Source organism: Mus pahari, chromosome 8 (assembly GCF_900095145.1).
Source record: "Mus pahari chromosome 8, PAHARI_EIJ_v1.1, whole genome shotgun sequence".
Taxonomy (NCBI): domain Eukaryota; kingdom Metazoa; phylum Chordata; class Mammalia; order Rodentia; family Muridae; genus Mus; species Mus pahari.
The window spans coordinates 81,414,221-81,425,137 of record NC_034597.1 but is presented as its reverse complement, the minus strand read 5'-3'; the positions used below and the strand labels follow the sequence as shown (position 1 = coordinate 81,425,137).

Genomic DNA, 10,917 nt, shown 5'->3' with positions numbered 1-10,917 from the left:
ATATATATATATATATATATATATATATATATATATATATATATATATATGTGTGTGTGTGTGTGTGTGTGTGTGTGTGTGTGTGTGTGTGTATACAAGTATGAGTGTAAGATGGGATGTGTTCACAGAGGAGTTCAATTCAGTGCATATGCTACTGTCTCCAGACAAAATGATATGTTTTTTTCTTACTATATATCAAGGTAAGAGTTCTACTATTTAGTAGAAAGCACATACTACATATTTTGTGTAGGATAATTTATTCACTGGATATATACCGAAGATTTGGGACACATTTTTACATGTGCAATTAAAAGGTTGCTTGTCTTCAAAGGAAACAAATTTAAACTGCTCTCAATGATGCATAAATGTTCATTTCACTAAAACAAATGATTACAGCTTAAAATTTGAGACCTGTATTTCTTATGTGAAAACAATAAAGAGGATTTTTTTTTTTTTTACAAATTGGAATGTGTATTGAACACCCACTTTCACTTTTGTTGCAATGCATATTCTAAAGTCAGACTCCTGCCTCTTGGAGGTTTAACTCTTCTTTGGGAGGCACAGAGTTTGCTGATTCACAGCTTCATTTCAGGTTCTGTTGTTCTAGAACACATGGTGACTTCCTGAGCAAAATGAAAGGGAATTGTTTTGTTCCTACGATTATTATGACTACTCCTATGAAAGTTTCTACTTTTGCTATTGTTATGAATCCATTTTATGCATTTTCTTTTGAACTTTCAACTTTCACCATATGAATTACACGAAACAAGTTGATTTTCTTTATGTCTGCCCATGATAACCCCAGTCTTTGAACATTTCAATCACTTCAGGCTTTGCTATAGACGATTCAATAGCTACACAACATGATAGTTTCCTAGCTAATTCTTACATATAGTACCTTACTTATCATCAGTTTTTCTTATAATCCTTTTATGTTTTTTATTCATATTTTCTACTTGACACAATATTATTTTTTCAAATGAGCTTTGTCTACCTAACATAGGTTCAAATCTCCCTCCAAAAAATATACATGTAATTTTTAACACCTAGGGCTTTGGAAAGTGACTTTGTGTGGAGAATATGCAAATAAAATTATCAAGTAAAATCACATGTGGGTAGTGATGTTAGTTGATATTATTGATATCCCTCTATGTAGGTGACCCTATGAAGGGAACTCACAGAAGAAGAGAACACAACACAGAAGTGATACCATGCCTCTCTAAACTGTGGTGTGTAAAGATTGTCAGTCACAATCCAGAAGCAAGGGAATAGCTAGAGAGGACTTTTTAATGTCTTGCAGAAACAGTTATGTACCAACAATCTTTTTATCATGTGTCAGAGTCCAGGGCTGACAAGATAAAAATATTATCTTGATTTAAGTCTGTAATATTTTAATATGGCCATTCTAGGAAAGCAGTGCATAGCTTATTCTTCAATTTCTCTGTAATTGAAATTTGGAGTTCCTGAAAGATGGGGGAGCCACTTGTGTACACTCTGTTCTTCCTGGTGACTTCAGCCTTGCTTTAGTACCCAGTGTGGGACTTAAGCCACTCCCCGGTCTGCATGTGGCATTTACTGTTGTGCTATCATTTCTAGATTTTTATGGTATTAGTGTCCCTCCTCCATAGGACAGTTACCCATACTTTCTTTTTAGTTGTTTTTGTTATTTGCCATGTAAGGTAGACAATATTGATAATATATTATTTTTTAATAATGTTTTGAAAATTATCGTATTTAACTCTCAGGGACGTTTTATTCAAACCAACATACTCTTAGAGCTGTACTTTATTCTGAATTTCTTTGTCAACCTTTCTATAATAATATAGCTTATATGTCCTAGGAAATATTCAGATTAGCATACAGATGATAAATTTGGAAAAGATGACTTTCTGTGTTTATCTCTTTGAAAAAGCTGACACAAATTCTTATTCAGAAAACATAGCACTTTCTGATATATTTTCTATCTTTCATTATAAAATTTCCTATATCATATGAAGTTGACAATATTCACCACTATTTTCAAAATTACTTATTTAACGAAGTAATTTAATAATAATAATCGAGCATGAAATTTTAAGTAAGAATTGGGCTTTAAATGTATTTGATTCTCCAACTATATAAAGCACACCTGCTTTAGTGTATCTATTATTCAGAATAAATCATCTGTGGTATTTTGATTTTGGATAAATGCCTTATGATTTTATTCCAGAATAATTAAAAGCATGGCAAATATTTCTCTTTGGATTCATGTTCGTAAGCATTTTACTGAAATTCATATATTCTAATATATAATCACAGTCACTATGAAAGAATAAGAAAACAACAAATATGGATTAGTTTAACTGAACTAATATCTTTGCCATAAAATGAAAAAAAATTCAAGTTCAATAAAACACATTATGTATCTTTGGAAACAAAATAGTATATTTTTGTCCACAGGGAATAAAATAATGGATAAATGCAGACTTCACTGGTTACTAGCTCTCTTTCTTAGTAGACACTCAATGGATTTGTCTATGTAAAGCAAGGTATTCCAACTGAAAAAAGTAAGACTACATTATTTTATTATTTTATAATTAAGTCCATTTCTAAAGGAAAAAATCTTTCTGATTTTTAAATAAATCCAAAATAATTAAGGAGAAAACTTACCTAACACTAGAGGCATTGCAGATGTTGCTGCTCTGTCACATGTGTGTCAGTAGGTGGTTGAGAAGACAAAGGCTTTGGCTGCTCAGTGTTCTGACCTATGGACATTTGAACGATTAAGAGCCTAGCATTCCCTGAAAGAAGGAAGCCTAAGATAACCAACAGTCCAGGATGGCACATGACTGGAGGGGCTTGTAAGACAGGAGACAAGTTAAAGCCTAGAAGAACCCTGCCATGGTTCTTATGTCCCTGAGCAAGAATAAGACTGAGATACATGACCCTCACATCGGGCAACTAGGGCAGGCTGGTGAGGAGCAAGCCTAGAAGACCACCAGATCAGTATCATGAGACCCAGTTAGGGAGCTATGCTGAGATGACCATCAATCTACATTAATGCAGGCCTAGGGGGGCGAGCCTGCTTGGAGCAACCCCTTTCAGCACATAAAGCACAAAAAGGGCATTGCACTCTTGAGACCACTACTATGGTGACCCCAGGCTCTTAGAGACCTGGGGCATCACTAAGAGGAGCAAGTAGAGAAACGGAAGAGGGAGAAACAGAATGGTGTGGGCACTGTGAAGAGACCCAGGATGGGGATTCCAGGGTCGTGTGGAACAGCATGATGTGAGTAGCTGGTGATCTCACCTAGGACTATGAAGATGTCCTCACATGTGCTGCCATTGGGCCCCATATCTGGGTCATTAGCAGTGCAATAGTAGAGGCTTGTTGCCACCAAAGACCAGTAGATGTCCCCGGTCTGGACTGATGACAAGAGACATGATGTCTGAGTGTTGTGAAGAACTGGCCCTGTCCTTCCCCTGGGAATAGTTGGAAGAGCTCGCCCTAGGGGCCTGAGAACAGGAGACATGACCTGCCTCTAGCCTGCTACAGTACTCAGCAGTCAGGCCCTTCATATTACAGGAGTAGCAAGTAAGAGAATCAAGGATGTCAGTGTGATAGAGTGGGCCAAACCAACAACTCCCATGTGGTGGCATGGAGAAAGATTAGATACTTTTTTCCTCCTCTGCCTCTCACAGCTGGCAGCTTGTGAGAGGCCTGACCCTGGATTCCTGAGAGCAGAAGAGCTATTCCTGTCACTAGCTGTAGCACTAAGAAGAGCTGGCCTTGTGCCTCACCTGGGGAGCAGAGTAGAGCTGACCCTGGTAGATGTCACGGGTAAGCCTCTCCTAGGTTTAAGAGTAGAAGAATTGGTCCTGACACTTTCTGCCATGTAGTTCAATGGGCCATGAAAAGATGAGCCAACTTTTTGCCCCTTCCCACCCATGGCAGGCTGGAGAACTAGTGCCAGGGTGGTCAGAGAAGGAGAGCTGTCCCTGCGGCTCCCTTCCTACAGCATTCCTAAGAGAAGGTACTACACCTCATCTGGACAGCACATTAGAGCTGACGATCATGCCAGAGGTGCAAGTGAGCCAGCCCCAACTTCTCCACCATGCAGCAATGTGCATCAGGGAGAGGTGCTCTCCCCTACACTCCCTACTTGCTCCATAAAGCAGGCATGGGACCTGGCCTTGTGGTCCTGAGAGCAGAAGAAACTGTGCCTGCCCCTCACCTGCTGCACAGAGCATGCCATGCACCTTGCCTGAGCAGGAAGATAGAGCAGGCTCAAAGGGATGAGGTTGCTGGCATGCTGGCCACAAAGTTAAGAGAGTAGGAGAGCTGATAGCTTAGATACCTCTCAGGCCCAGATTCAGATCTCTGAATTGGTTCATACCAACATATCCTCCATCCATGAACTGCTGGAGTTAATGAATGAGCCAGTCCTACAGAACCAAAACTATAGGATCTCCATGACCCAAGACAACATCAGGATATTGAAGAGTAGTACCAGTAAGGTTCAGTTTTGGTAGAGTAGCAGAAGCTGAAGACCTCGTACCAGACCAAGGAACATTTACAATGAGTATTTAAAGGAAAGACAGGTGGACAAAAGGGTATACTGTGGGACATACTGTGACACACTAGAGCTTCCAAAATGAGGTGTTCTTCCTTCATTGGGAAGAAGGTTGTAAGAATGTGAAGAGTGTGAAGGTAGGGGGAGATGAGTAGAATTGGGGTATATGAGGTGAAATTCACAAAGAACCAATAAAAAGGTAAATTATATATATATATATATATATATATATATATATATATATATATATATATATATATCTTGGTGGTTGTTTATGGACTAGGAAGCCTTAAATCCATTAATTATAGAAAACCAGAGTTTCTTAAGTGTGATTTACTAAGTGTTCTCAAAGGTGAATGTCTGCTTCCATTCTGGTTTCTAGCTCACAGAATGAGATGTGTAGTTTAACCATCCGTCTTGGAAAAGTAGTTCAAAGTAGCAGACTGTTGTCTCCCTTCACTTTGCTGAGATACTTCAACTTAAGCAACAAAGAGCTTATTTTGGCTCAAAGGTCATATAATTGTCTGTTATGAAGTAGAAGGCAGAGCTTGAGGGAGCAAGCCATGCCACATCTGCAGTCAAGGGAAAGAGAGAAATACAAGCATGCTCCTCTTCACTTCCCTTCCTCTCTGCCATGTAAGTCTGGACCCCTAGCACAGGAAATGGTTCCTTTAACAAATAACAGGGATCATTCAACATTAATAAGCATAATCGAGCTAATTCTCCACAAACATGCTCAGAGGACTATTCCCCAGGTGATTCCAGTTTCTATGAAATTGACTGCCCTAAGAAGCACAATGGTGTTTGAGACATTGTTGCGTTTGTTTGTTTCTTTGGCTGGCGGTTTTGTTTTTGTTTGTTTGTCTGTTTGTTTTTTGAGATAGGATTTCTCTATGTAGCTCTGGATGTCCTGGAACTTGACACTTAGCTAGCATCACCTTCACAGAGATCTGCCTAGCCCTACCTCCTGAGTCCTAGGATTGAAGGTGTGCACAGCCCCCACCTGGCTTTATTTTATTTTAATTCTAATTGAAAATAAAATTAAGGAAATCAGATCTTAAATATATTTGAATTTTAAAGAAGAAAACAGCAAATTTATTCAGAAAAAAATTGTATGCCTTAATTATTTAGTTCAGTTTCCTTCTATCTTGATAATTTTTCTTTCTTTTTTATTATTTTATTTATTTAAAATCCAGACATTCCCCCCACCTCCTGCCCTCTCCCACAGCTTCTCATCCTACACCCTCTCTCAGAGAAGTTGCTCCTCCACCACTAGGCCTTCCCCCTCCCTGGGGCTTCACCCTCTCTCACTGAGGCCAGAGCAGGCAGTCCTCAGATAGATATGTGCCAGGGCCCTCAGACTAGCCCATATATGCCTACTGGGTGGTGGCTCAGTGTCTGGGCCAGGGGTCCAGGTAAGTTGAGACTGCTGGTCTTCCTATGGGGTCAGCTTCCTCTACAGTTTCTTCCATCCTTCCCCTATTCAACCATAGTGGTCCCTGACTTCAGTCCAATGGCTGAAGTATCTGCATCTATCTCAGTCGGCTGATGGTTCGGCCTCTTAGAGGAGAGCCATGCTAGGCTCCTATCTGTAAGCACAATATAACATAAGAAATAGTGTCAGGCTTCGGTGCCTCTCCATGAAATGGATCCCATGTTAGGATCACTGGACCACCTTTCCATTGTCCATGTAATTCTTCAGACAAAAACCATTCTGGGTCTGAAATTTTGACTGTGAGTTGGCAACCCCATGCCTCCATCGATGCTCTATCTTCTACTGGAGGTGGACTCTTTGAGTTCCCTTTCCCCACTTAGATGGGCATTTCATCTAAGGTTCATTGAGTCCTGAGAGTCTCTCACCTCCCAGGTCTCTGGTACATTCTAGAGGGTCTCTCCCACCTCCCAACTCCTAAGGGTGCATCTTTCTATCTTGGCCCTCTGTGCTTCTCTTCTATTTGTCATGCACCATACCAGATCCTGTTCACCTTTTCCCATCCTATGACTACTTTCTTCCCTCTTCCCATTGGAATATAAGCATTATAAGAAAAATCTATTAATGTAATCTACTATACAAACAAACTCAAAGAAATAAATCACATGATCATGTCATTAGATGCTGAAAAAGCATTTGACAAAATACAACACTCCTTCATGTTAAAAGTATTGGAGAGATCAAGAATTCAAGGACCAAACCTACACTTAATAAAAGTAATATACAGCAAACCAACAGCCAACATCAAATTAAATGGAGAGATACTTAAACCAAAATCAGGGACAGGACAAGGCTGCACATTCTCTCCATATCCATTCAATATAGTACTCAAAAGTTCAAGCTAGATCATTTTTCTATAGGTCAAAAGGTTAAATTTTGAACATTTGTTTTATGTCTAAGATCACACAATCAAACACTGAATTAAGAACATGTAAAATATTAATTTAGTATTATAGTATTGTGAGCTTATAAGAATATATAGGTTGGAAGCCATAAGGACATATAATTATTACATAATGATGAAGGTATCTTTGTAATTGCAAGTTTGAAAATGAGTTTTGACAAGAATTCACAAGAGAGAGAGGAGAGAGAGAGAGAGAGAGAGAGAGAGAGAGAGAGAGAGAGAGAGCAAATTTAACTGCTCAGTTTGAAGAATTGTATTTTAAGCTGATTTTATAGACAAAGAAGTAAATATATGTTAGCTTGGCATTATTCTAGATAAGCCACCTTAAGTGTTATGAGCTTCTCAATAAATTTCAAATAGTTAGGAATAAATCCATGGCAATGGCATGTATATAACTTTTTTCTTCTGGAAAAAATGTAGAAAACTATATTTTGTGTTAAGAAAGCTGATTAAAAGTTTCAGAAACCCCTGATATTGCGGCCTCTTGTGAGGCTATGCCAGTACCTGGCAAACACTGAAGTGGATGCTCACAGCCAGCTATTGGATGGAACACAGGGTCCCCAATGGAGGAGCTAGAGAAAGTACCCAAGNANCTGAAGGGGNCTGCAACCCTNTAGGTGGAACAANAATATGAACTAACCAGTACCCCCTGAGCTTGTGTCTCTAGCTGCATATGTAGCAGAAGATAGCCTAATCGGCCATCACTGGGAATAGAGGCCCCTTGGTCTTGCAAACTTTATATGACCAAGCACAAGGGAAGGCCTGGGCCAAGTAATGGGAGTGTGTGGGTAGGGGAGCAGGGACGAGGGAGGGTATAGGGAACTTCCGGGATAGCATTTGAAATGTAAATAAAGAAAAAAAACACAAAAAAAAGTTTCAGAAACTAGTGTTGTAGAAAAGAACATTTTGAAACATACTTTAAATATGGAAAAATTCTTGTCATTGCCTTGTCTACTACAGACAAATATTGCTTTGAAATGCTGTCTTAGATTGAATTATCCACTCTGCAGGTTCCATGATTCACAATGCTTATTTCTGCATCCTTCCTTTTGAAATTCCACCTGGGTAGAAGGTCAAGTTCCACAGGGCCAGGGGAGTGCAAGGGACAGTCAAATTTAATCTGATCAAGATGCTAGAGGACTTGTCTGGCAACACTGCTTTGAACAACCTTCATAATATTAACAGAATGTTTTTCTAAGTGAATAATAATGGTAAAGTGTCGTTTTCTGAGGCTTGAGTGGTAGTTCAGATCTGAAGCACATGATTGGCATATATAAAGCCCTGGTCTCAAAACTCCAACAACAAAAGGCACTTCTGACCTCATAGACACAGTTTCTTTGCATTTTTCATACATTGGAGACTTCTTATTCTAAGCTCATTTCAGGAAAAATGCGTGTCGCTCATTGACATTAACACTTGGGAGGCAGCTAAAATGTAAAATGAGCACTCAAATGTAGCAAGTTCTACCTAAAGAGTAGATACTGATTTGTCTACGGAGATGTATAGATTTCATTTACTTAATTAATGACACTCCCTTCTTCTCTGTAGGCACAGACATGATTTTCTTCCAGCTATATCTAGCCAGCTAAACAGAATCTATCCATGAAGAATGAATTCATGCTGTGACATCATGGGTAGCTGAGTGGTAAAGTACTATTTCCAAGACAATTGTACAATGTTAAAAATTATTCCCAGAGATTTACACACACACACACACACACACACACACACACACACACACACACACACACACATCCTGGCATAATGACATATTCCTGTAATTCCAGCCCTCGAGGTGGGACAGCACACGGATATGAAGTTCAATGCCATTCTCTGCCTACATGCTAATGGGTGGCAATTGAGATGCATTTAATTCTATCTCTCAAAGGTAATCATAAGCAGTTCTAATAATATCCAAAATATGAAATAAGTAATAAAAAAAAACAAGTTTAAAAGGCTCTCATTATTATCACATGCATTTGCATTCTCTAACCTTTTCCAAAATTTTATGTTCTTATAGCTTCCTGTGACTTTTTCTTCTTGTCTTCTCATTGATCTAAAATGTTTCATACCCTGTATAAATTATCAGTACACAAACTACTCACATAGATACCTTATTTAACCAAGTAATAGGATATTTTAATGCCACCGTTTAGCCACACATTTTATAAGTAGTATTCGGTTATACAGTTTGCAAACATAATATAATACAAGAAATAATCATTTTATCTAATGTTTCCTGGGCTACATTAACCATGGATTTTTGTTGGTTGTTTGGTTGGTTGGTTGGTTTACTTTTCAGCATCACTGTGATTTCCATAGCCTAGTTGCTCTGTGGAAATAAACTAGAGCAGAGCTCAGTTATAAAGACATTGTTACAGCGCTGTGTCAGCCATTGCTTAATGCATTTGGGAAAGTTACAGTAATAAGCAAGAAATTTAGAAAGATTTAAAAGGAGAAATCAATAATGTAAAAGAAGGATTCATGTGTCCACTGAATGGAAGGCAAAGGAAGACTAAGAGGAAAGTAAACATATCTTAATTGGCATGGAAAATATTTTTTTCCCTTGACAAAGATAGAAATGGTGGTAGCCTAAGACCTATTGATAATGCTACAAGATTGCCACAGAAGCTGTGATTCCCTTTCCGAGTGTCTGCTTCTTCTGAGACTATGACCAGATAGATTTTGTCATATCTGATTTCACTGCGGTCCTTTTTGCCTCACAACATGTGAGACTGAAGATATGTGGAACAGTAATATTCTACAATATTTACATTACTATACTTCATTTTTTATCCAGCTAAATGATTTAGTTATCTTTAAGGACTAAAAAAACTGTCTACTGAATTAAAAAATAATAGCAATTTCATGTATTAAATTTAAAACATGTATAAATAATATTAAATTGTTTTAGGAAAAAATATTCCTGAAATACTTCTGCATACTACATCTGAGTAAGTGCTGTGTGTTTTACAGACATAAACTGATGAAAAAGAGACTCTATGTCAGTAGAAATAAGATGCAGTCATTTTGGAAAAGATACTCTCCTTTTCTCAAAAAGGGTCTGAGTTGAGAGAAATGACATGAAGGCATAAGTCACTTTAAGAGAGGTAGCAGGCTATAAAAGATTACCACCTGTCAGTTTCAGTACAAACAGAAATTTTGGAAAATCGGGTTTTATTCTTTGAAAGCACCATCACTCAAATAGCCCAAGGCTTTTGTGCCTATGAGAAATGAATCTGAATGCCCTTGATTAGTTGTGTAAAGCACATTTTAAGATAGCTATCTGAAAACAGGTTCAATCCAAAGGCATTAGCAATCTGGTGTATGATCCTCAGAAGAATTTGAGAAAGAAGGTGAGAACCCCAAATGGGCAACAAAAATGGACTTTGTGTTACAAAGTAGTGTGTTATCACATGCAATTTGAAGGAGGTTTCAGAAGAACAGAATTCTTAAATAGAATTAACATTTGAATATGCTTAGAGAAACAGCTGTCAAATTGAGAACAAATAAAAAGATACAATTTCTAACAATGAACATGACAAGAGATATAAACTCTACCAACTCACTGAGGTAATAAGGAGGCATTGAGCATCAGCATTCAAATAAAATCAAATTAACTACTTCAGAACTATGACAAACGTAGTTTTAAATACATTTTTTTCCACTGTGAGATTTCAAAGATGTCTTTCCATGCTCAGCAAAACATGTTTTCTGCTTTAGTCACTATAATACTTGCTTATGAACTTTTAGGTTTCTGCCAATCAAACCTTTTCCTAAACATAATTTAAGTAATAATGTAAGAAACAAAAATGAAAGAAACTTATGTTGGTATTACAGATATCAACCATATTCCTGTTAAAAAGCAATATTTAAAACCCTACCATTTGCTAATATTCAATATTAGTTTGAACCATCCCAAAACATAATATGTCCCCTCTCAATTTATTCATCCTTCGATTTCTATT

At 37.9% G+C, this 10,917-nt stretch overlaps 1 non-coding gene across 1 annotated transcript; it reads left to right on the top strand.

Annotated features, from left to right (window-relative positions):
• Positions 1–2,648: 2,648 nt before the first annotated feature.
• On the top strand, positions 2,649–2,778 carry LOC115064599. Its single transcript, XR_003844436.1, has one exon. It is a non-coding gene; the product is annotated as a small nucleolar RNA SNORA17 (small nucleolar RNA).
• The last annotated feature ends 8,139 nt before the right edge of the window (positions 2,779–10,917 follow it).